At 37.9% G+C, this 24422-nt stretch overlaps 1 protein-coding gene across 31 annotated transcripts in view; it reads left to right on the top strand.

Annotated features, from left to right (window-relative positions):
* FGFR2 (fibroblast growth factor receptor 2) overlaps positions 1–24422 on the top strand; it is a 152139-nt gene that overhangs the window by 22670 nt on the left and 105047 nt on the right. For 7 of the 31 annotated variants that reach the window (XM_087932611.1, XM_087932614.1, XM_087932617.1 and 4 more), the window contains exon 1: positions 20995–21132. The exons of 2 other annotated variants lie outside the window; for them this stretch is intronic. The gene's annotated coding sequence lies outside the window, so the exon portion shown is untranslated. Of the gene's footprint in view, positions 1–20631; positions 21297–24422 lie in introns of those variants that run through there. 22 more of the 31 variants (XM_087932620.1, XM_087932625.1, XM_087932637.1 and 19 more) reach the window with 13 other exon arrangements.

Here is a 24422-nt window from a genome sequence, read left to right on the forward strand (position 1 = left end):
AAACTAAATAATAAAATAAAATAATTTCAAACTTTATAAAGTGAAAGGAAATACTGTAAATATAGCAACTATAAAATGGTATTTTTTTAAAATTAAGAATCCATCAAAATTAGGTCCCCTACAAATTCTTCAACTGGAGATTGATTAAAAGTTCTAAATTTGAAACTGCCAACCTCTCAGGCATGGGGTCAGAAATCAGGAAGTTTATGCTATTGTTGTTGAATGACAACGAAAATTGGTTGCAGTTGTTAAGAAGGCTAGGTCTCTGATAAGATTGGATCATTAGACTAGGAAGTAGGATTGCTAGAATATTTAGAACTGGACAATGGTGGGATTCAATTTTTTTACTACCGGTTCTGTGGGTGTGGCTTTGTAGGCATGGCATGGCTTTGTAGGAGTGGCTTTATGGACATTGCAAGGGAAGGATACTGCAAAATACCTATTCCCTCCCCACCCCACTAACCTGCTTTCCAGCTCCTATGCCGGGCAACAAAAGAAGACCCAGCAGATCAGCTGGGACTCTGGAGGCAGAAAATAGATGGAGGTGGGGCCAGTCAGAGGTGGTATTTGCAGGTTCTCCGAACTACTCAAAATTTCTGCTACTGGGTCTCCAGAACTGGTCAGAACTTGTTCTGCTACCACCTCTGGAACTGGAGCTAGTATACTGAAACACTTTGCAGTGAATTTTTACATAATATACCTTTTTTAAATAGATGATTGTCCTTGCACACATGACCAATTACAACATATATGAAAAAGTACAGTTCTTATGACATTGCTAATGTAAACATATTTGCTTTAAAAATGTACTTGCTTTTTATGTAGTGAATTTGATGCATCACAAGAAGACTGCAAGGTGAACCTGGCTAGCCTATGGGAGAAAAAAAATGCAGGTGTGATTGTGAGAGGATGGATGATCAAATGATTAAATGGTCTTTAGGATAAGGAAGGGAAAGAAGAGTTGAGCTTGGAAGGAGGGGCAAAATATGAAAAGGGGGTGTGTTCATTGTGAGCAGCATTATCAAAAAGGATCAAAATATGCCTGAACTCTATCATTGATAACCCAATGTATTACTAGAAAACAATTTTGGTTTTGCTTTGCAAAAAATGCACAACTCGGGCCTGCATCGATATCTCCCTCAAAAGGTAGCTAGTAGCTATGCTGATTGAAAAACTTTCTAGAATCGTCAAATACAATTTGTTGAGCTGACTTAAACTTGTCAGAAATCGAATGCAGGACCATTTCAATGTGAGCCTGAAAAGTGATATTCTTTTTCTGCTTGCAGTTTCTGTTGCTTGTGGTGATCTCAGAAAACAAGCAAGCTAAAAGAAAACTATTAATCTGATTTTGCTTTGCGTCTTTGCTTTTCTATTCTGGTTTTCCTTTTTACATTGTGCTGTCTGTCCCTTTAAAGGAATTTATCATCTCTATTCTTCTCCACTCCCTTGTGAGATGCAAGCATTTTTTACAAAGTTATGTCAGCTTCTCTTTTTAAAAATGTAATTGGCAGCTTGTTTCTACATGCTGAGTAGGTGGGAAAAATGGATTGCTGGAGATAAAGCTTCAGGGAATGTAATTCACAAGCAAGAAATTGTCCTTTTCTCTGCAACAGCTTCTCAAATGAAAAACTAAATGATTAGTGTGCCCTTTCCTATTATTCTCTTCTCTGAATAGTAATTGGTGAAAAATAGCAATATATCAAGTGTATTTTTTAAAAAATCTATTTAAAAAAAGGTATTGTGACAAGTTTAATTTATTTTTTTTGGCTTTGGAATAGTAACAAACAGAAATAGCTTAGAAGCCCTTTAGCGTTTTTATTAAAGAAAATGGATTTATATTTTTTGTGAAATGTTCAGAATCTTAATAAATGTGTTTGATAAAATACAGAAATACAGAAAAGATAATGATTACGGTTTCCTCTGTCCAGTTGTGTCTGGCTCTAGGGGCCAGTGCTCATCTCTGTTTCTTAGCCGAGGAGCTGGCATTATCTGAAGATGGTCATGTGACTAGCATGACTATATACCAAAGGCACCCTGAACATAGTGAAATGGTACCTATTTATCTACTTTCATTTGCATGCTTTATAACTGCTTGGGTGGACAGGAGCTGGAGCAAGTAATGAGAGCTCAACCCATCATGTGATGCTCAAGTCTCAAACCCAGGCTGTCAGCTTTCCAGCTGACAAGCTCAAGGTTTGTTTGTTTTTTAGAACATTTTTTTATTTTATTTTACAACAAATCCATCTTTCATTTATACAGTGCATTGCCTGGGTACATATTTCTTATGCAAATATTTATATTTAGTGTACATTTCTTACTATGATTACATTCATATTAAAAACTACTCAACCTTATATACCTTATCATTATAACAATATTCATTTAACCTTACTTTATTTTCCAACCATTTATAAAATAAATCCCATATCATCTAATATTATGCTTCTTCTTGTTCTTTAATTGCCAATGTTAATCTATTCATTTCTGCACATTCCAATATTTTCATAATCACCTCTTCCTCTATCGGAATCTATTCATTTTTCCAATTTTAAGCAAATACAATTCAAGCTGCTGTTAATATATGTATGATTAAATATATTTTTTCTTTACTATAGTTTTACTGGGTAAAATCCCCAGTAAAAATATTTCAGGTTTTAAGTCTATGTGTTGTTTTATTATATTTTCCAACCATATATGTATTTTTGTCCAATATCTTTTAGCTTTTGTACATGTCCACTGCATATGATAATATGTTCTGGGTGTCTGGTGACATTTCCAGCAATTAGTTGATTTGTCTTTAAACATTTTTGTCAATCTTGCTGGTGCAAAATACCGTCTGTAAAACATCTTATACAGATTTATAATTTCTATCCCATAGTTTCTGCCATTTATTTAATTCTATCCCATAGCCAAAGTTTTCCCCCCAAGCTATCATTGTCCCCTTCACTTGTTCTTCTTCTAATTTCACTCCTGTAAACAGCTATACAATTTCTTAATCATCTTTTCTTCTGTTCCTGTTAGGATTTTATCTAATTCTGTAAATTCATTATAAAACCCCTTTGCTTTGATATCTTTTTCATATCTAGAATGTATTTGCATACATGAGTACCAATTCGTATCAATCCCTTGTTCATTCAGTTCTTGTTTTGTTTTGAGTTCACCCCTTTCATTTAGAACATCTTTATATCTAGCAATATTTCCTGTTTTAAAAACATTTGGATATGTAAACACCTCCATCGTAGATAGCCTGGCTGGTATCTTCATATAATGTTGTTCCCTTATTTTCTCCCATATTGAGAATAAAACATTTCTTAAGCTCAGTGTCTTTAACTGCTGAGCCATTACATCCCCTTGTTTGGTGTTTATAAACCATTTAAAAATGAGAAACTCTGTTATAGATTCAATATTTGCTTCTGGCAAAAGAACTCTTCACTGATTTTATAGCAAAGTATTTGGGGAACATGAATCCAGCTTAAAATCATGGTTTTGGTTAGCAATTTTCTTATTGTTTGGGTGGTGGTAAGGGTGTATGAATAAATTGGAGTCCATATTGGCAGAGCCAGTTTGGTGTAGTGGATAAACCATCAGGCTAGGAACTAGGAGTACCTGAGTATTAATCCAACGTTAGGCACAATGCCGGCTGTATGACCTTGGGCCAGTCACTCTCTCTTAGCCCTAAGAAGCAAGCAATGGTAAACCACTTTGGAAATCTTGCCAAGCAAACTGCAAGGACTTGTTGAGGCAGTCATCAGAGGTCAACATTGATAGATGAAGAAAAAAAAGGGTGGGGGGAGGACATTAGAACTGCAAACAGTTTTCAAAACAGAGGGACAAAATTTAAGGTGATTGGGCATATTCACACCGTCAAAGTCCTTCTCTTTTAAAATGTATGTTAGTCCTTCATGCATGTGAAAAATAGGCAGAGATTTCAGTTGTGTCTGTTATTTTGATTAATTTGACCTCTTTTTGTAAATGCTGCTGTCCTCAAACATACAGAAATGTACAATTGTCACACAAGATGAAGCATGCATGGGAAGTGGGTTGTATTCAGGTTGCTTGTTTTTTTGTAAATGTAATGAACCTAGGGGTTCTATGGCTGCATTAATATTCTAGCATAGTAACAATTTGCAAAAGGAAATGCTTATTAGACTTCCATTCTCTTAAATTTAACATATATGAAACATTTACTCAAAATTGGTTCAACTAACTTTTAACAGAAAAAAATGATGACAGCTTATCTGACTTTTATTTTTTTTAAATAATTGCAGCTGATACTCAACGAATGCCAGTATTCAGTTTCTAAATGTTTTGTGTTGCAGATTGATCATACTTTCATTTCATACAAATGGATCTTTCTTTACAAATTGATTCATCCAGAGGTGGTATTCTGATTCAGACCGGTTCTGGCATACCAGTAGCAGAAATTTTGAGTAGTTCGGAGAACCAGCAAATACCACCTCTGACTGGCCCTGCCCACCTGCCCCCACCGTTACCTCTCCTATACTCCCTTGTTTTTTTTAGCTCAGCTGATTTGCATGGCAGAGAGATTTACTGCACCTCAGCTGAACTAAAAAAACCAGCTCAGCTTACCAGCATTGACAGAGGTCAGTTTTGAGCCCTGTGTGCGCATAGAACTGGTAGGAAAAAAAATTGGAACCCACCACTGGATTCATCAGAACCTTTGGAAATGGTTACATGATGTTATATTCGCATACCAAATGGTTTAGTCCAATCTAGGAAAAAATAAAGTTACAGGCTATGCAGCATGGGTTTTTTCATTGTGCTAAATGAGAAACTAACATAACACATTCAAAAGAAAAACAGTGGACAACTTAAAGAATCACACATAGTTTTTCATCCTCCTGTTTTTGGACCACAGACCTCTCTTAGCTGCACTGTTGAAATACAGTTGGAGATCCTAAATAAAAATGGCATGATTTCCTCCCTCCCTCTCTCTCTCTCTCTCTCTTTTTTTTTTTTGGTGGAAGATGAAATATTAAGAGGTGTGTAAAGCCTCCAGTAGGCTTACTAAATTTACAAAATACATTTTAAATTTAAAAGACACCAAAACATTGTGTCTATGTAGTTTTCAAGATCTAAAGATTTTACAGGACACAGCGATTTTCCTGCAGATTTTTGCCACGTAAAATATTCAAAGGCTATTCCCATAATCCAGTTACCATTTAGCAATCTAAAATTTAAGTCACAGAAAAAGATGTTTGGCAAGAACTTGAGTACTGTGTAATTTGATAAGTCTTTTATTGATTTCCCTCCAATATCCCAATCTTTTTCTTTATCCATTCAACCAGAGTTGAAAAGTAAGTCCACTTGGCCATAGCTTCCTCCTGAATTGAAAGATGCCAGATCTGGGAATCTTTTAATATCAGGCTTTGGCATGGACCCAAACCTCTTCTGTAATCTTGATTGTATTGATGTTATCAGTGGACTACTGTTGCTGGATTCTGTGCTGGGCGCATTGCCATTTGCAGCTACTGGAAAAAAGAACAATTAATGTAAGCTGATGTAAACATTCTGCATGCCTCACAAATCTATTGTACAATCAGGGCATGACTCTTTCTTATGAAATGCCAAGAATTTGCTGCTAAGAATTCCTTATGGTTGTCCAAAACTCTCCAGGAGGGGGGAAAAGCAAACATTTTAACTATATTAACTACATTTATTTCAAAAGAAAACATTTACAATACAAAGGCTTTTTTGTAGATTAATTTTTACAAAGTGGCAGTCTCAGATGTTTGTGAGCTGTGATGACCTTAAACATTGATTGTGTAAACTTGTCCCCAGTGAATTTTGTGGAATTTAAAATAGCTGTCAGATGTCACGTGTACCCAGTTCTGGCTATCACTTTTAGACTGAACCCATTTAACATGCTAAACTAAACCTTAATGTGATTTATTTCTTTTTGTCTTATTGTGGCAAGTTATCTATCATAGTTAGATAACTATGAATTATAACTATGAACTATTGTAAACTATGAATTAAAGCAAAGTGTATTCCATAATCCCAGGCAATTCTGATTTATTCAACAAATCATAATTAAACCATAATAGCCATGAGATATACTAAGATATACTCTTTTTAGTAAATTTTCATGCCATTTACAAAGGAAGGTAGCTTAATCTCTTTATTATGTGCAAATTGAAAACACTGTTTTTTAAAGTACTGCAGCCTTTATTCTATCTAGAGTGACAGTTTTTAGAACCAGATTTCTACTAGGTTGTGCATATTTGCATTTGTACGAGCAACTGTATATAGAGATAAGTAAGTAGGTAGATAAGGTAATTGCATCACTAGAAATAAATATGCTCTTTTGTGCTTGAATCCATCAGCTGACAAATGGCATCTTTGTCATAGTTGCAATAGTACTTTTGCCTACAAGAATGTCATCCTTCAAGCTAATTATATATTGCAATGGCAATATATACAGTAGATTCTTCAAAATTATCATTGCGTGGGTCTACTCATGAATTCCAGCAGAAAGATTTAAAATAAATCCAGCATGAATGGACAGGTACCAATTTGACACCCAGTTTGGAAACTCTAGGGCTCTGGGTTTCATGTTGGGGTTACGGATGTACCAATTTCCTTATCATGTTTGTGTGGGCGTAAAGTTAATATTCAATCCTGCTTTGGCAGGATCTTCTATGTTATAAAGGAAGGAAGGAAAGAGGCAAATCCATTGACTAAGCAAATCTATGGATGTAAAAATGTATGGAGAAGGAAGATGAGTTTTCTTCCAGTCTCTGCCTCTTTCCATTTCAATCCACATGCTGAGATGCAATGTGCTTTCTTTTTTTTTTCCTTTTGAAAGTTAGGGTGCAAAGAAGTATTCAGATCCTAATTTCCCTTATTCTATATTGATGTATCATTACCAGATTTTTTTGGGGGGGGAGATGTCTCAGGGAGCTGCTTAAGCAGCTACTCAAGACATTTTAGAAAGGGGGAAGAAGCAAAAAGATAATACTGCTCAGCTGGGGGTGGAAGGTTTTTGAATACATGCTTTGTCTGTCCTTTCTTTGGCTGGAAACCAAGAACTGTTGTCCCTGTTTCAGTTCAAACTGTCCCCTTTAGCTCTTGATGGCTTTACTGCCCTTGCTGCTGAACCTCAACAGATTGGGCTTATTTACCCATTCACACTCTACTGTGGAACCTCATTAATAGGCTTATTAGCCACGCCATTCATGTGCAGGAGGACAGACAAAAAAGGATTGTGGCCACTTTTTAGAAGAAGTTGAGAATGATGATGATGGTGGTGATTAAAGAAATGCAAAGAGGTTATTCTTTTATTCAGCAATGGCAGAAAAAGTTTTCTGAGATCACTGGAAGTTCAAATATGACAACAGTGTGTTTGTGTGTGTGTGTGTGTGTGTGTGTGTGTGTGTGTGTGTGACAAATCTGTTTCTGCTTTTCTTCAATTGAGAGGCTTGTGATGATTTAACCTGAAAACCAGCTCATTTCAATGAATAGGTACTATTGATCAACAGAGAAAATTGCTTTTAGATGTCATGGAAGAAAAAGCTTATATTTTATCATCTTTTATGGAATATTTCTTTTTGGAAAGAGGCAAACAAATTGAACTGAGAAAAGTTACTGTTTCTTCTTGCATTTATTTTAAGCTGAGAATGCTTTAACAATGTTTTTAAGGAGTAAGAAAAGAGATGTTTGAAGGTGAAATTGGTATCTTGTTCCTCACAGGTCAATTTCTAAATTAGAAAATGCACTTAACAGGTACAAAGATATTGTTATAAAACTGCAGAAGAGCAATTTCTATGAAAAGGGATGTAAAGTTTCAAATCATAAACGTGTATTTAATATTTTTTTTAAAAAAATATCACAATTGCAAGAATAGAAAACCAAAGACAAAGAATCTTAGCTTTAGTTCAATTATAAGCAACGTAAGTTTGTTTTAATTATAATAATGTAATTATATTAAAGTATATGATATCCCTCATAAGTGAACTGAAACAAGAAAGAATAAGTTTTGTTAAGAGTGCTGTTTTTTAATATATGATAGAAAATGTACATTTGTACTAACTTTTACAGAAGACATTGTTGAAAAAGCACTGCACAATCTAAAACCATCTCTATCTATTGGGCCAGACGGAATATGTGCCTACTTCTTAAAAAAGCTATCCACTGCCATAGCAGAACCTCTAAGCATAATCTTTGAAAAATCTTTCAGGATCAGTTCCTTGCCAAACCTATGGTTACTAGCCATGGTCATCCTCATCTTCAAAAAGGGAGACCCCAGCCTAGTTGAAAATTACAGACCAATCTCTTTATGCTGCATCACCTGTAAAGTCATGGAATCAACTATTAACCAATCCATTATCCTCCACTTAGAAACAAACAACCTACTCTCTAATAAACAATTTGGTTTCAGAAAAAAAACTATCCTGTAATCTGCAACTCTTACACTGCAAAAAGATATGGACTACACAACTCAATCAGGGCAAAGCAATTGATGCAATTTACATAGACTTCTGTAAAACCTTTGATTCAGTGGTGCACGACAAACTACTCCTAAAATTAAAATCTTATGATATGTCTGGACACCTGCATAACTGGATAGAAGCATTCCCGTCAAACAGACAACAAATGGTCAAAATTGGGAGCATCCTATCAAATTCTGTACCTGTAAACAGTGGTGTCCCCCAAGGCAGCATTCTAGGACCAGCTCTCTTCATACTCTACATAAATGACCTCTGTAATCATATTAAGAGCAACTGTGTTCTTTTCGCTGATGATGTAAAGCTATTCAACACCACCGACAATACTGCTACCCTTCAAAAAGACCTTGACTATGGGTCAGAATGGTCAAACAAATGGCAACTTCAAATCTCAACAAATAAACACTCTGTCTTACATATTGGCAAAAAAATCAGAAAATAAAATACAAGCTGAATAGTCAAGACCTTGTTGATGACCCAAACTTTGTCAAGGACCTTGGAGTACTCATCTCAAATGATCTAAGTGCTAGAGCCCACTGTAACTACATCACCAAAAAGGCATTAAGAGTTGTAAACCTGGAGAAGGCGGAGCTGGCGTCGCGATGATATGGTACGCGATCTTGGAGGTCTGAGATCGCTGCTGATATCTTTGTTCCTGGACGGTCCATTTGGATCTAAACTGTCCCGAAGAGACGGTGAACGCAAAGAGCACATCCTGTCAACCCCAGGGATACTGCAAAGTCCCTGGTAGATCCAGGAGAAGCTCTTTTTGCCAGTGGCAAAGAGGCAACCATTAAAGCTGCTGAAGTTAGAACAGCTCCGAAATGAAAGAGAACGGAAAGAGAAAGTGTGCTGGTTTGGTGAGAACTTTTTCTTTATTTTAAGATTTGAAAGGACACCCTAAGGAAAAGAAAGAATCTGTAAAAGTTTTGACAGAAGCGATTGAGTGGCGATTTTAAACAGGAATGTCAAAGTAATACTTTTATTTATTTTTTCTTATTGCTGGATTTTCTACATACGATTTTATATTTTGAAACTGGAATTTTTTTTTTCTTCTTCCACTTATTCTTTCTCTCCTTTTTGATTTTATAATATTTTAGGCTAGAGACTTCCTTTTAGTTATCTTTTTAAATATCTTTTCCCCTTTTTAATTAATGTTCATTATATTTTGTTTGGAAAAGGAGGGGGAAAGTGAAAGCAAAAGAAATTCTGTAACACTGCCAACTAGAGGCTTGGAAATATTTTATTTCTTTTTCTTAACCAGACAAAGCTGAGAAAGAACTGAGACTTCTTTTCAAGGACATTGCCTGTTTGATAAGATAGAGGGAAGAGCATGGGAGAGTATTATTGCAGGTGCTCTTCTGGGTTTCTATCAACAGCTGGAGTCTGGTGTTGAAGCTTATAGGAAAAAAAAGGTGATAAGATTCTGGAGAAGAGAGTTATAAATCTTAACAAAAGCCTTGGACAATTTAACAAAGTGCAGTGTGCTCTTTTTATCTTTTTTTTTAAGCCGTGCTATTTCTTACTTTAACAAACTCCCTCCTTACTAGTTTACTTTTCATAATAACTATTTGGATTTTTGGCCTTTTGGAACTTGATTTTTGTCTTTCCTTTTGTCTTTTGAAGTCAAATTTTTATGTTTGCATTTTATTTTAAAGGAAAAGCTTCAGTATTTGAGTTCCCTCCCTTTTTTTTAAGGGAGTAGTCTCTTTTCTTTTTTCTCTGTCCTTCCCTTGTATTTTTTTTTCTATTTACCTTACATATTGGTGTTTTTATTTTTATTTTTGTGGCTTTCTTTTTTTTCTTATGCATCATTTTATACTTGAGAACTCTTAATTGGATTAAGGTGTTGAAGAACTTGAATAACTTTTCTTTTCTCCTTTTTAGTTTTTTACCTTTTACTTTTCCGCCTTTTTCAGGATTTAACAATTTTTTCTTTGTTGTGTGTGTTTATGCTCTTTTCTTCCATTTTTGAGTTTTTACTGCTATCTAACCAATCGATTGGATTAAGGTATACAAGAACCTGAATTATTGTTGTTGTTGTTGTTATTATTATTATTATTAGTTATTGTTTTTTCCCCACTATTTTTATTTGGAATTGCAATTGGTTATTTGACAAGTGGATTAAGGTCTAGAAGAACCTGAAGATTTTGAATTGTCTGAAATGAGTAGGAAACTAACAGCCCCTGGTTCCTCAACTTCTACTTCTTCCTCTTCACCATCTGGAGGACAACGTTCAATACAGACAATGTTACAGCAAGAAAAAGAACAAGAAAAAGTGACCCTGCAGATGATTATGCAAGGAATTCAAAATATACAAATAAGAACAGATAATATTGAAAAGAGAACAGAGAACATTGAACAAAGAACAGGGAAAACTGATGAAAAAGTGGCAAACATTCAACAAATGATGATGAAGTATGATGAGAGATTCCAAAAAAATTGAAGATAAACAAAGAGATAAGAAGATTGGAGACATTGATAGCAGATTAACTGGGGTTGAACAAGATAAAAGTGGGATGCTGAGATGGGAGATGGACAGATCAGAATTTTATCTCAGATTCTAAAACACAGAGGAAGAAAAGGGACATAATGATAGAAATTTTGGCTGAAGCTTTGGAAATAACTAAAGAGAAGATGATGGATGGAATAGATAAGGTTTATCGAGTCTTCACAAGATATGCAATGAGAAATAGCTTACCAAGAGAAGTTCACGTTAGATTTACAAAGAAAGCCATTAAAACGCAAATATTGCAAGTGGCAAGAGAGAAAACATTGAAATATAAAGATAAGAAGATTGTGGTTCTGAAACAAGTACCCAGAAGAGTGAGAGAGATGAGAAGACAATACCGATTTCTGACCAAAATGTTACTTAAAAAAGAAGTGAATTATAGATGGCTAATTCCAGAAGTTTTAATGTTCACATGGTAAGAACAAAGACATAGAATTGACTCAATTGAGAAAGCTGAATCATTTTATACAGAATTTTTTGGAGGGAAAGAGGAAGAGGCAGAAAAAGAAATCTCACTAACTGAATTCCAAGAGGACTGCCAAATGGCGATTGAAAAAGAAGAAGGTGCAGTAGGTGGAAAGCTGGAAGCCAAAGAACAATGTGAACTAAGATCTACGAGAGCTGCTAAACCTAACTACAAAATATAACCATGGAAGAGAAAAAACTGATTACAATTAATATAAATGGACTTAACTCAGCTGTTGAAAGAAGGAAAACTTTCCATAAATTAGAGAAATTAAAATTTGATATAATCTGCCTACAAGAAGTACATATCAAAAGCAACATGAACAATTGTTGATACAGCCAAAGTTAGGGAAAATATTTACTTCTTTGAAACAATGCAAGAAAAGAGGAATGGCTTTATACATTAAAGATATTATCCCAGCGAAATTGATCTATACTTATGATGATGGAAGAATACAGAAGATGGCTTGATGTTTTTATGTTTTGTTTGTCTATGTTCGTTTTAAAAACCAATAAAAGTTTTTTTAAAAAAGAGTTGTAAACCTAATCCTGCTTAGCTTTTTCTCTGGTAATATCACTATACTAACTAGAGCATACAAAACATTTGCTAGACCAATACTTGAATGCAGCTCATCAGTCTGGAACCCACATTACGTATCTGATATTAGCACAGTTGAGAAAGTCCAGAAATATTACACAAGAAGAGTTCTCCACTCCTCTACTCTTAGCGGAATATCTTATGCCACCAGACCTGACATTTTAGACCTAGACAACCTAGAACTACGCTGCTTTCAGTTCGATCATAAAATTATATATTGCAAAGTCCTACCTGTCAATTAATACTTCAGCTTCAACCATAACAATACAAGAGTACACAATAGATACAAACTCAAGGTAAACCACACCAAACTTGATTGCAGGAAATACAACTTTAGCAACAGAGTGGTCAATGTCTGGAATACTCTACCTGACTCTATAGTTTCTTCCCCAAACCCCAAAAACTTTAACCTTAGACTGCCTACTATTGACCTCACCCCTTTCCTAAGAGGTCTGTAAGGGGCGTGCATAAGCACACCAATGTGCCTACCATCCCTGTCCTATTGTTTCTTTTTTTTCTTATTCGTATCCATTTCATGTATTCATAATCATGTTTATACTTATACTGTTATCTAATAATCGCTTGACAAAATAAAATAAAAACTAAGTTTAGTTTATTCTACTTGATCCTTGACCAATATTGACATTTTCATCATTTATATTGCAGTATTTACGCAAGACTTTCTATGGGATCTAATGATATTTAGAGTTCATTGCTGGGATTTTAATCAAAGAATAGCTTTTAAACAAGAGTAGAATTTAAATTGGTAGTGACAAGATTATGAGGGCTTTTTAAAAAATAATAATGTTTCCTTTCATTTCTTTTGAACAAGAAATATTTTCTGAAAAATCAAGCCATCCAAGGTATTTGTAATCTTCCCACTTATGTTCATTTTATTTCCCACAAAGTTATTTCCTCAACTTTGCTGCTGGACAGTCAAGGTAATAAGCCAGTCAAGGTAATAAGCAATGCCAATGCATTAGAAGCAGCAAGAGAGTCACTAACTTGTACTTTACTATTGTTCTAAAAGACGAACAATTTCAGCAAAGCAAATGATGTAATTATTCCTAATGGAAAACAGCTCCTGTTTGGAACAGCAATGTTTATGTGATTTTGATTTTTCAGCTCATGGGACTGTTAACTGGCAAACATTTCAGATCAGGATGGGAAGAAGTCAAGAGTTAATGGCTGCCATATTACTACCCTGGAATATGAATTGGCTTCATATTATCCCCTGCAGGTTAACTGCTTTTCTTCATTCTTCATGATTATTAATATGAGAATTTCTCATATTCTTATGAGTGTGTACAGGTTCAGATGAGTACATTCTCTTTCCAAATACTAAACATTCATGTGGCAATCTAAGGGGAACGTGTATCTTACAGCTCTCCATGCAATCAAATCATGTAATGGTTAAAAAAAAAAGATAAATTTCATAGGGACAGTATTGTTTTCTGCTTTCTTTTAAATTGTCTTCCCTCCCCTTATCCCATTTCTTTTTTGCATCTGTTTTAAATGTTAGCTTGTGTGATTTAGGCATTTTTTAAAGATTTGCTTTAATGCAAATTGTTTGAGTAATAGGCACAAATTCTGCTTCACTATTTTATTTCCATTTAATTCAAGTTTGTGAAGAAAATATATAAAACAATATTAATGTCAGCAATGCAATCTGGACTTTAGTTAAAAAAAAGGGGGGGGAATAAGCGAAGGTCAAGAACACAGAAAATCACGAGCAGGAAGGGCACCTAATTAGAGCTGGGCCTCTCCATGCCTTTGATTGAATGTATAAATAAGGCTTTTCCTATTTATGCTTACTCAACATGGAATAGCAGCACATTATTACTGCTTTCTGAAAAATTGCCTGATCATGTTTTCCATGTATGAGGGTCATTATAGCTGAAAAGCAGGCAGAGCAATGTGATAAAACATGTCATCAGTTTAGAGTTTTTGCATTGCCCCAAAAGATTCAAGTCCAGCCTTACTTGAATTCTATTGACATTTATCTGGCGCAGAGGTGTCAAACTTGTGGCCTGTGGGCTGGATGAGTCATGCACTGGACACCCTCAACCCCAGTTTAGTGAAGGGGGGGAAAGACCTGATACATCATGTGACAACAATGTGATGCCACGAGTTTGACACCCCTGTTCTAGCACCAATTTAGTGCTGACCATTAATTGACCAGATTCTTATGTATCAATCAATTGCTTATGATGCAGCCTACACAAATGGTTCTGATTCTTTGTGCCTGCCAGTCATCTACAAGGGAGGATCGACATCAAAATGGTGGGTGTAACCAGGAAATCAAAACTACACCCCTTTTTACATATCTGTGAAGTATGTGTCATATATTTAAAAAGCTGGGGCTTTATCACCTACTCACACTCCTCATTTTGATGCCATTGATCTCTCCTTGTGAGGGGCCCTGCAAGGAACCTGGGTGCTTTGCCTATAAATAGAGATAATTCTCAATATTAGCTTAATTTCACATTTTGAAAGAATAACAATCAAATATTTTTTTCTGCCTCATCCCAAAGTTCTAAGGAAAAGCCCAAGCCCAACCTGAACCATTTGTAGCCCCTGAAAAGTCAAATTTCATATTTTATGTTGACAGACTAAATGGATCCACTCTTGTTCTAACCCTAGTTCGTCTTCCTCAATCTAGTCTTATTTTTTTCCTCTTCTCTAATTAAGAGTTGGATTCTTTTGATTGAGAATCGGCCATTCTACATTTTGAAACAAATGAGTCACACAATTTTGTTGATTTATAGTTCATAAGAATGGGAGGTGAAACTCATTTGAACCCATGATTGTGAAACATGTTTTCTGAACTTGATGCCTTGCATATGATGATCAGTACTGGTGGAAGGGAAGAATAGTAAGAGCTGAGTGTAAGTGTAGGCGAACGAGAATCTTCTTAGGATTGCACACTAAGAATAGGATGGTGGGAGCCCTCAGCAAAATGGGCTCCTCTGTTGGTCAGTTTCATGTCCTGTGGGCTCCTTCAGGAAGCAGGGTAAGGTGTGTTTGTGGTTGCATTTGTGAAATGATAGATCTTTATTTGAGGGAAGCCAATACTTTTGTGAAAGAGGAGATCGTACATCCTGTCTTGAAAAAAGATAACTCCTGTACCTACTGTTTTGAAAAGATCCACTTTGTCTTAGGAAATATTCAGTCATTGTTTGGGCATGGTCATAGGACAGTAACGTTGCTGTGTTGGATGATATTATTCGAGTTTGAATTGGGCACGAGACGGATGTCCCTGCTGGTTGTCTAGAATCTATCAATGGCTTAAAACAAACATTGATCACGGTATTCTTCTGAAAGCTTTGGCAGTTGGAGACACTTAGTACACTGTAGTTGACTGAACTGGAAATGTTGTAGATGTCTGGAGCCTATTAAAATCTAGATGGGTGGAAACCCAAATCTGAGAAGATGGAGTTTACTATACATTAGTAAGGTTCATCAGTTTATGTTTTCTCTGGTGGTAGCTCTTGATAAGGTTATCCTCTCCCAAGAGGGAGGCAATTGCAAATGGAGGCAATGGGCAGGAAGTATGTTGCAGACCTTCAGTGGTGGATCTATTGAAGTCTAACTGGACCAGAATGCCCTGATTTCAGTAACTCACATCCTTATCTCCTTGCAACTAAATTACCATAATGCACGCTTAAGTGGGATTGCCTTTGAGGATGATTGAGATGCTACAGCCTGGAACAAACTGCAGTAATAGACCATTCGTTGGGAAGATCCATAGTGTATATGAATACTGTAGTTGCTGTACTGTTTGCCATTAAACTTCTGCCAATTCAAATACTGAGGGAGGTCAAGGAGGCTTGAACTAGAATTTAAACTTTTTTCTCCTATGGACCTTGCATGCTTGATATGACTATCTGCTCTTGTTCTTTCATTTTGAAAAGCCCTCTCAGTTGAACTTGAGACTCTATAATTAATTATTAGTGCAATATTATATTAAATTTTTTCTCATCCAATGCCACTCGTGGTCCAGAAGGGCCTTCACTATTAAAAGTTGGTACAATTTTTTTAGCTATTTGAAACTGCATGGCTTTTCTATTAATTCACAAATGAAAACAATTAGTTTAGCCTTTGTACACTGCCTAAGATGAAGATATAAACAATCTCTATAATAAATTCTCTATTTATATTTAGCTAAAATCTTTTCAGCACAATCTAGAAATAAATAAATCATCAACATCTGGTAAAATAAAATGTTAATTGTCTTCTTTTTTAAAATAAAAAGCAAATGTGTTTTGTATATTCATAAAATATTGCATTGATTTACATGACATTTGCTCTGATAATAATTTATCAGAGCAAAATTCTTTTTGGCTTTCCATATTAAAGTCTGAATTTCTTTTATACAGCTACTCTTCGGTTTTTAAACAGTGCTATCCACATAAATCCATTGTTGTCCCAATGCCTTCCTTGTACAGTTTTTTGAATGTTGTGCATATCTGTTCTGGAGTTCATTGCTAGACAGGATAGAAATGAATAGAAAGTCAATAATGTTGGGCGTGAGATACAGTGAATCAGGCACATAGACAAGAATTACTGAAGAAAATTGGCAATTTCTCCTGAACTTACCCAACCCCAGCTGTTCCTCTTAAGTTTGGGGAAAGAAAAATATGAATACCAATCAGACTTCTACCCCTATATTGCTGTCAGATGGAGAACAACAGTCAGAACACTTTGTGTTGCCAGTCCATGTAGCATTTGAACATGCAATGGAGCAGATTTACAGTGGTGGGATTCCAATAATTTTACAACCAGTTTGCCCAGGGTCAGGTGGGCTGTCATGGGAGGCTTGGCCCATCCCTATCCTCCAGCATTGCCACACATGCGGGACAAGCCTCCAGCAATGGCCAACCTGATCCTGGGTAAACTGGTTGTTAAATTACCCACCCCCGCCCCCCATTATCAAAGTGGATCCTGAATATTGCGCTGCAATGGAGAAATAGGAGATGGAAATGGAAAGAGGAGATGGCCAGCACGAGGTGAGGAGGAGGAGCAGGGAGAAGAAAGAGGGAAAGTGGCCTCCTCCTTCCTTTGTGCTGGTCACTCCATTGCCCTTTTCTCTATTGCAGTGCAAAGCATTGCCCAGATCCACTTTGATAGTGGTAGTGGGTAATTTAACAATTGGTTTGCCCGAACTAGTATGAACCGTCTGGATCCCACCACTGGAAGAGAACCTTTTTGACTCCTGCAGTTTTGGACACATTTATGTTAACATTACTGATACTGTTGTGCATTCATATTTTATCTCTGCTAATATTTTAGCAATGTGGAGAGAGAAAAAAGAAAACGTTTATTTTCCCTGATTTTTTTCTGGTTCCTTTCTCTCGTCTCGCTTTGTTGCAGACAGAATCAGACAAAGGAAAAACTTAGAAAAGATGGAACATCTCCCCTAATATGTCCTCAGTGACCTTTGTGCTTCCTATTTCCATTTATTAAAAAGGGTTCAGATCAGACTGTCTTCCCAAAACATGGAATTGAGACCCCTTCTATAAGGCTACTAGTTTTGCCTCCAAAATAATTGGAGGCAGTTTCAAGCTACCAGGCAGCATTCACTAAATGCTCTTTCCTTTCCTCTATTAGCCAGCTAGTGTGGATTTTTTTTTCAATCATGGAGAGTGTTTTTTTCAAAAGATAATTAGCTCTTATGCAATAAGGCAAACAGATAGTCTTCACAAAACCAGACTATATTTGGAAGAATACAAAGCCATCTTCAACATGATTGGAAACCCTGGGGAAAGTGACAAGATATCTGTTTGCTTTTTTACTTACAAAAGAGGGGTGAAATTCAAGATGAGTTGGGAGCTAATGGGGAGCTGACAACCTCATCATTCTCTAGAGCAGGGGTTTCAACCTTGATTTCACCCATCAGGACTGTCTTTGACCTCAGGGGACCGGGTGGGTGTGGTTGGGGTAGGCATGGCTGGAGTAGGCATGGCCAGCTTGATGTCACTCCTTTAGTTCTCTGCCAGCAAAAATGGAGATCGGAGGAGTCATGTGCAGTCCCACCAGGCTCTGATTTTGGCTCCCACAGTGTCTCCCAGTGAAAACGAAGCTGGTAGGCTGTGCATGGTCTGTCAAGCTCCATTTTCACTGACAGAGGGCCATAGGAAGCCGTTGTGGCTAAAAATGGAGCCTGGCAGAGGCATTGCAGGCTGGTCCTTCCCTGTTTTCAAGGTGGCCCCACAGGCCAGATCTAAGCATATCACAGGACCATGGGCCTTGAGTTTGTCACCCCTGTTCTAGAAGAAAAATATGAAAATAATCTGTAATGGTATGTGAGAATGACCTTGGGAGACAGAGGAAGATCCGCAGCCTAGGCAAAGATCTAATAACAAAATATGAACCTGAAGGAGAGTAGTGGTGGTGGGTGGGCTAGAAAAAGCATATAAAAAAAGACTTGCCTAGCTTTTTGGAGCATAAAAGTAAGAGGTGGGAAGGGTATTTCAGACTTGCAAGATTTTGTTGATGTAACAATCCGTATAAGAATTTTGTTTCCTTTTGCATATCTATCTTTCCATAAAAAAATCCTGTAGAACTAATGTGGGAGAATAGGTAGCTAAGAATTCTACCTGGTGACAGGGTTTAGTTTGCTTTATGTAAATATTTATATAATTTTTATTGATTATGTGATTGATTGTATTATTAATTATTGATGTTATTATGTGCCAACAAATTATTATTGTTCTTTTAGTTGCCACAGAGATTTTCTCCATGACTTTTTGTCTCTAACCCAGTCTTTCAGATCTTCTATCAGGGCACCTATCGCCATTGTAACTGTGTCCATCCAACTTGCTGCTGGTCATTCTCTTCTTTTCTTCCCTTCCATTTTTTCCAGGATGAAAGCCTTCTCAGAAGAACTAGATCTTAACCTAATGCCTCTATAGTAGGATAATTTTTGCCTGGTCATTTGTGCTTTGAATGAAAACTCTAAGTTGATTTGTTCAATTATCCTTTTTTTCCTCCATGGTATTCTCTTTTCCATCACCGAAATTCATGGGTGTCCATAGTCTCCCTATCCCATTTCTTCAAAGCCTTCAAACATACAAAGCGTCCCAGGGGAATATCATGTTTTTCATGGTTCTACTCTTTCTAGGTCATTTATAGAATAAAAATATTTTATCTTGGTTTAGGAATAGAATAGAACAGAACAGAAAAGAATTCTTTATTGGCTAAGTGAGATTGGACACACAAGGAATTTGTCTTGGTGAAAATGCTCTCAGCGTACATACAAGAAAAGAAAAGATACATTCATCAAGAGTCAAGAATCGTAAGATACAACACTTAATAATCATGGGATACAATAAGCAATCAAAACATACTAAGAAACAGTCAATATAAATTGTAAGGATATAAGCAACAAAGTTACAGTCATACAGACACAAGTGGGAGGGGATGGGCAATAAGGAGTGATGAGAAGATTAATAGTAATAGTAGTGCAGACTTTGTAAATAGTTGAACAGTGTTGAGGGAATTATTTGTTTAGCAGAGTGATAGTGTTTGGGGAAAAAACTGTCCTTGTGTCTAGTTGTTCTGGTGTGCAGTGCCCTATAGTGTCGTTTTGAGGGTAAGAGTTGAAACAATTTGTCCAGGATGTGAGGGATCTGTAGATATTTTTACAGCCCTCTTTTTGAGTTGTGCAGTATACATAATACAGGTAATAATGAAGCTGCCTACAATGACAGAAAGCAAGACTGATTTCAATTTTTTTCAGTTCCTATGGCAGACTCGTCCTTCATTTATCACTTGCATATGACTGACATATATAATATTGTCTAATATTTGACTGTTAAAGTTCTTGTCTTGTTCATGGGAAATTGATATCTAGACTGACTACTCTTGCAAACGTCCCTTGCTTGTTTTAAACCACCCCAAAAATGGAAGCAGAATCACTGAAATTGTCCCAAAGGTACTTTTATTTTTTTTCCCCAAAAGGCAGCTGGATTTTGTTCTTCCTCAAAGACATTTCACCTCTCATCGAAAAACTTCTTTGGTTCTGACTGAAAGTCTCGTCCAAGAAGCTTCTTCAGTCAGAACCGAAGAAACTTCTTGGATGAGAAGCGAAAGGTCTTCGAGGCAAAACAAAGCCCAATTGCCTTTTTTTTGGAGGGGGGGAGTACCTTTGAGACAACCGAGAGCTGGTTGTCTGAGAATCCCCACTAGACAAATCATCGAAATTATTCCGCGTTATTCCAAATAGGATAAAATATTGACTGCTTCACTTTCTCCATCTCCCACCACAAGTTTAGTTAGGCGGTTTAAGAATCGGCAAAAAATTGGGGCGTGTGTCTGCGGAAGTAGAAAAAAAGACAAGAAAAAAAAATCTTTTTCTCTTCCAAGGCTGTTTCTGCGGTGCCGCTTGGAGGCGTTTTCACCCCGGCGCGCACGCCTTTAAAGTTGCGGGGAGAAAGCGGGAGGTGAACCCCACTTCTCTCTCCAACCTATATGAAGCGCGTAAGGGGAATTGCTGCCCCGCTCGGTGATTGGCAGAAGAACCGTCCAGGAAACGGCTCGGGTTTCAACTTCGGGGGAGTGACCAAGCGAAGGAGGGGAGGGAAGGCAGAAAAAGGGGTTTGTTGTAGAGTTGATAAAGCTTTGGAGTTTGGCGGCGAGAGGATTCTGAATGGATCCCGAATGATCGGGACTCGAAACATCTCTATTACGTCCTGCTTTTTTTGGAAAAGAGAGGGAGAGAAAAGTTTTGGGAACTGCCGTCGTCTTTCTCCATCTGGATCCTGGAGTGAAGCGAGGAAAAAAACACACAAAAAAGTGTTGGATTTTTTTTTTGAGGGGGGAATACTCTGAATTTCGTTTTTCTCTCTCTCGTTACTATTTTAAGTTTAATTCCATTTTTCCCCTCGTCTTTTTTTTTTTTTTAACTGAACGCTTCTACCCACAACTCCCCCTCCTCCGCCGTCTTTTGGAGAGGGGCGAAGAAAAGAGTGGAAAGGGTTTGAGGCGCGGGGATGGAGGTGGTCGCCGCCGAGTCCCCCCGCCCGGGTTTGTTAGGACTTCGGACCGACGTCTTTGAGCGCCCGAGCGTGGAATAAAGTCGATTTATTGTGAGTTTTATTTTATTTTTTATGTTTTATGTTTATTTTTTGCAAAGATTGTTTCTGTCTCCCTTTCCTCCTCCGGACAGCCTTGTCTTCATCTCTCCGCCCGGTACACACGACCGGGCAAGGGAATCCAGCCGATCGCTTCGTCGGAGCCTTTTCAATCTTAGGTAATTGGACCGGGCTTGGCTTGTAGATGAGAGGCGCACAGCGGCCGGCGAGGGGAGGCGGAGAAAAGAGGAGGGGAGAGAGAGAGAGAGAGAGAGAGAGAGAGAGAGAGAGTGTGTGTGTGTGTGTGTGTGTGTGTGTGTGTGTGTGTGTGTGTGTGTGTGTGTGTGTGTGTTGGGAGGGAATCGGCTGGCCAAAGACCAGCGTAATCCTCCGCTTTCCAAGCTCGCAAAGAGCACGGACCCCTCCAACTCTTTCTTGCTAAAGCTCCCCGCGCCCCGCTTTCCAACAATTAACTTTGCGCTTGGGAAAAGGGGGAGGGGGATTTGCAAACGTGCGGTTGCCGGTCACAGGATTTGCAAGACGGTACATAGTTGTGCTTTTTTCTTCCCGGGGCAGGGAGAGAAGGGGTGGCTGGGTGGGCATCCGGAGCGAGGTCGTTCCAAAGTTTGGCAAGTTTGTTGGTGTGGGTGTGGGTGTGTGAGTGTGTTTTAAAGCGAGTTCTATCGCTTAGGTGGATGAAATTGGTTAAACCAGGTACAGCTCTACCTACCCAGGCAGGAGTCCTTGGGTGGGTTGAGCTGGCACCTCCCCCCCCCCACCCGCCAGTTATGATCCGTCTGACGTGAATGGAGTGGAGGGGCTGCTTCCTTGGAGGAGCCTCCTGCGGTTTCTGGCAGGTTTCTTCTTCCTTCTCTTCCCCCGCCTAGTAGACCTATTTCTATCCCTTTTGTAAACGACGCTTGTCACGCGCGAGATTTTACGATGGAGGTGGTTTACGGGGAAGAGTTTCCGAGGAAATTAAAAGAAAAAAGGAAACATCGCCAGGCGTATTTTGTTAATTTACGCCTGTTGTAATGATTAAGGTATTACTACAACAGGTTTTGGGCTTGGAAGAGGGGAACAGTCAACAAGACGGGAATAGAACTCAGCGTAGGGAATGAACGTCTGGGCTGCGCGCTCTATGCTGCCTCCCCGGTGCCTGTATAGCAGATATCGACATAGAATCTATCCTGGTTCTCTGGTTTTTCAGGATGGAGGCAAAATTCCTGTCTTTCCGCCTTTTTAGCAGCCTTTGAATCTGAAAAGCCCTATTAATGTGAGTTCCTGATTTCTATAATGTTAAAAGTGTTCCCCTCTTCCAAGCCCCAAACCTGTTGTAGCAATACCTTAATTACTACAACAGGCTTAATTAAATTTCTATAACTCTTTCCAACACTGGTTTAACAGAGAACCTTGGAAGCACAACTAAACATTTTAGCCTATGCCAAGTTCTTCCCTGCCCCCCCGCCCCCAATTTATGAGTTTGCCTTAAGGGACAGAATCTCAAGTTTTCCCTGGAAGAATATTTTAGTTCCAGCATTGTGTTTTTAAAATGCTGAAGACCCTCCGATGACGTTCCAGATAATGAAATATGCACGGCATGTTGTAGTTAAAAAAAACAACAACAAATATGTTGCCAATTATCATGGTTGAAACAGGATCTGAATTGTAGAGCTCCAATTTGCTTGGCACAATGTTTAAGGGACTTTGATTTGAAGAGAAGGGATTTCAGAGAAAGACGTGGCTGTGGCTTCAGAGGAACAAGTGGCTGCATCAAGTTACATGAGCTCGGCATATGTCATACCTACATGTTTGCAAATTCTTTTACTTATTGCGCCAAAGAAAGACCCAGCTGGGAAAAATGATAACACATGGAATCCTTTAGTGAATGCTATACAGCAGTATGTGTATCAAAAAGCAAAGATTTACACGGGCTTAGTAGAAACTTGCTGTAGTACTAATGCAAACCAAACTTAGAAGACTTGATCCTTGAGGATCTTTACTATTTTAGGTCTCTTGCCATTTCAGGGTTCAGAATTTAAGGAGAGGGAGAGAGAGAGGTGGGGGGGAAGGAGGGAGAGGTAGGGAGTGAGGGAAGGAAAGAAAGAGAGAGAGAGAAGAAGGGAAGGGGAGAGAGAAGGAGAGAGAGCTAGGGAATGAGAGAAAGAGAGAGAAGGAGGGAAGGATAGAGAGAGATAAGGAGGGAAGGACAGAGAGAGGGAGGGAAGAAGAGAAAGAGAAAAGGAGGGAAGGAGAGAGATAGGGAGAGAAGGAGAGAAAGAGAGAACGCCTCTCACACCCAATTCAATTGCTGATATTTTAATATATAAAAATGTCCTTTCAAATAATGCCCCCATTGTTTGGTTGGTATGAAGCACCCTTCAACATTTCAAACCTCATTGTCTTTCTTGTACAAATCCCTGTAAATCTTCTACTTGCCTTTACTCATTTTCATTTGAAAAGCCTGTTTGGTTTGAATAGGCTGCAATAAGCAGCCCCAGTACTCTTTTGGAATGTCAATTAAAATGCAGATTTCTTTCTCTGATCCATAGAGGTCTTGGGAGACACCAGGCTGGTCCTGCTGGTGGAGGTGGGAAAGTGACTGAAAAGAATTTGGACAATGCAAAACCATTGAGGCTGCTGGGCTGTTTTCCCAAATAACCTTCCAGAATTAATGTTTAATAGTTGATCACTTTGAAGATTATAAGGCAGAAAGACAGAAGGGGGCCCTGGTCTCCCTTGGGAATCTGCTCCAGTGTGCCATCAATTGAGTGCTACCCAGTTAATTGGTTATGGGGGGCACTGATACATCAATGCACATATTTTATTGCATACTTAATGCCCAATAGGATAGACAGGCTGGCATATTGATTTAGACAACATACCGGCAACAAATTCCAACCACTCTGGGGACTGATAAACATCACACACATAACAATGGGATGGAATTAAAATGACTACTTTGGCTTCAATTTAATTACTGCCAATTTAGAACAAGTAGTACTTGTTTGTGTGTGTGTGTGTGTGTGTGTGTGTGTGTGTGTGTGTGTGTGTGTGTTTAAAGAAAGAAAGAAAGAAATGCAGAGCTTACAGTTTGAAGAAATTCTGTATGGCTCCCAACCCTGGGCTGTTTTTTTCCCTTCATTGCTTGTCACTTTGGAAGGACACTTTGGGCAGGTATGTGAGGAGGTGAAAATTGACTTGATGAGTGGGGTGGCAAGGTGAGCCATCAATCATGGGTGGCTTGACAACTCCGCCCAGTACACCGCTGAGAGGAGAATTGGAGTTCCCTTTCAGAGGGAAAA

Source organism: Pseudonaja textilis, chromosome 4, assembly GCF_049901715.1.
Source record: "Pseudonaja textilis isolate UNSWEBS1 chromosome 4, rPseTex1.2, whole genome shotgun sequence".
In the NCBI taxonomy this organism is placed as follows: Eukaryota; Metazoa; Chordata; class Lepidosauria; order Squamata; family Elapidae; genus Pseudonaja; species Pseudonaja textilis.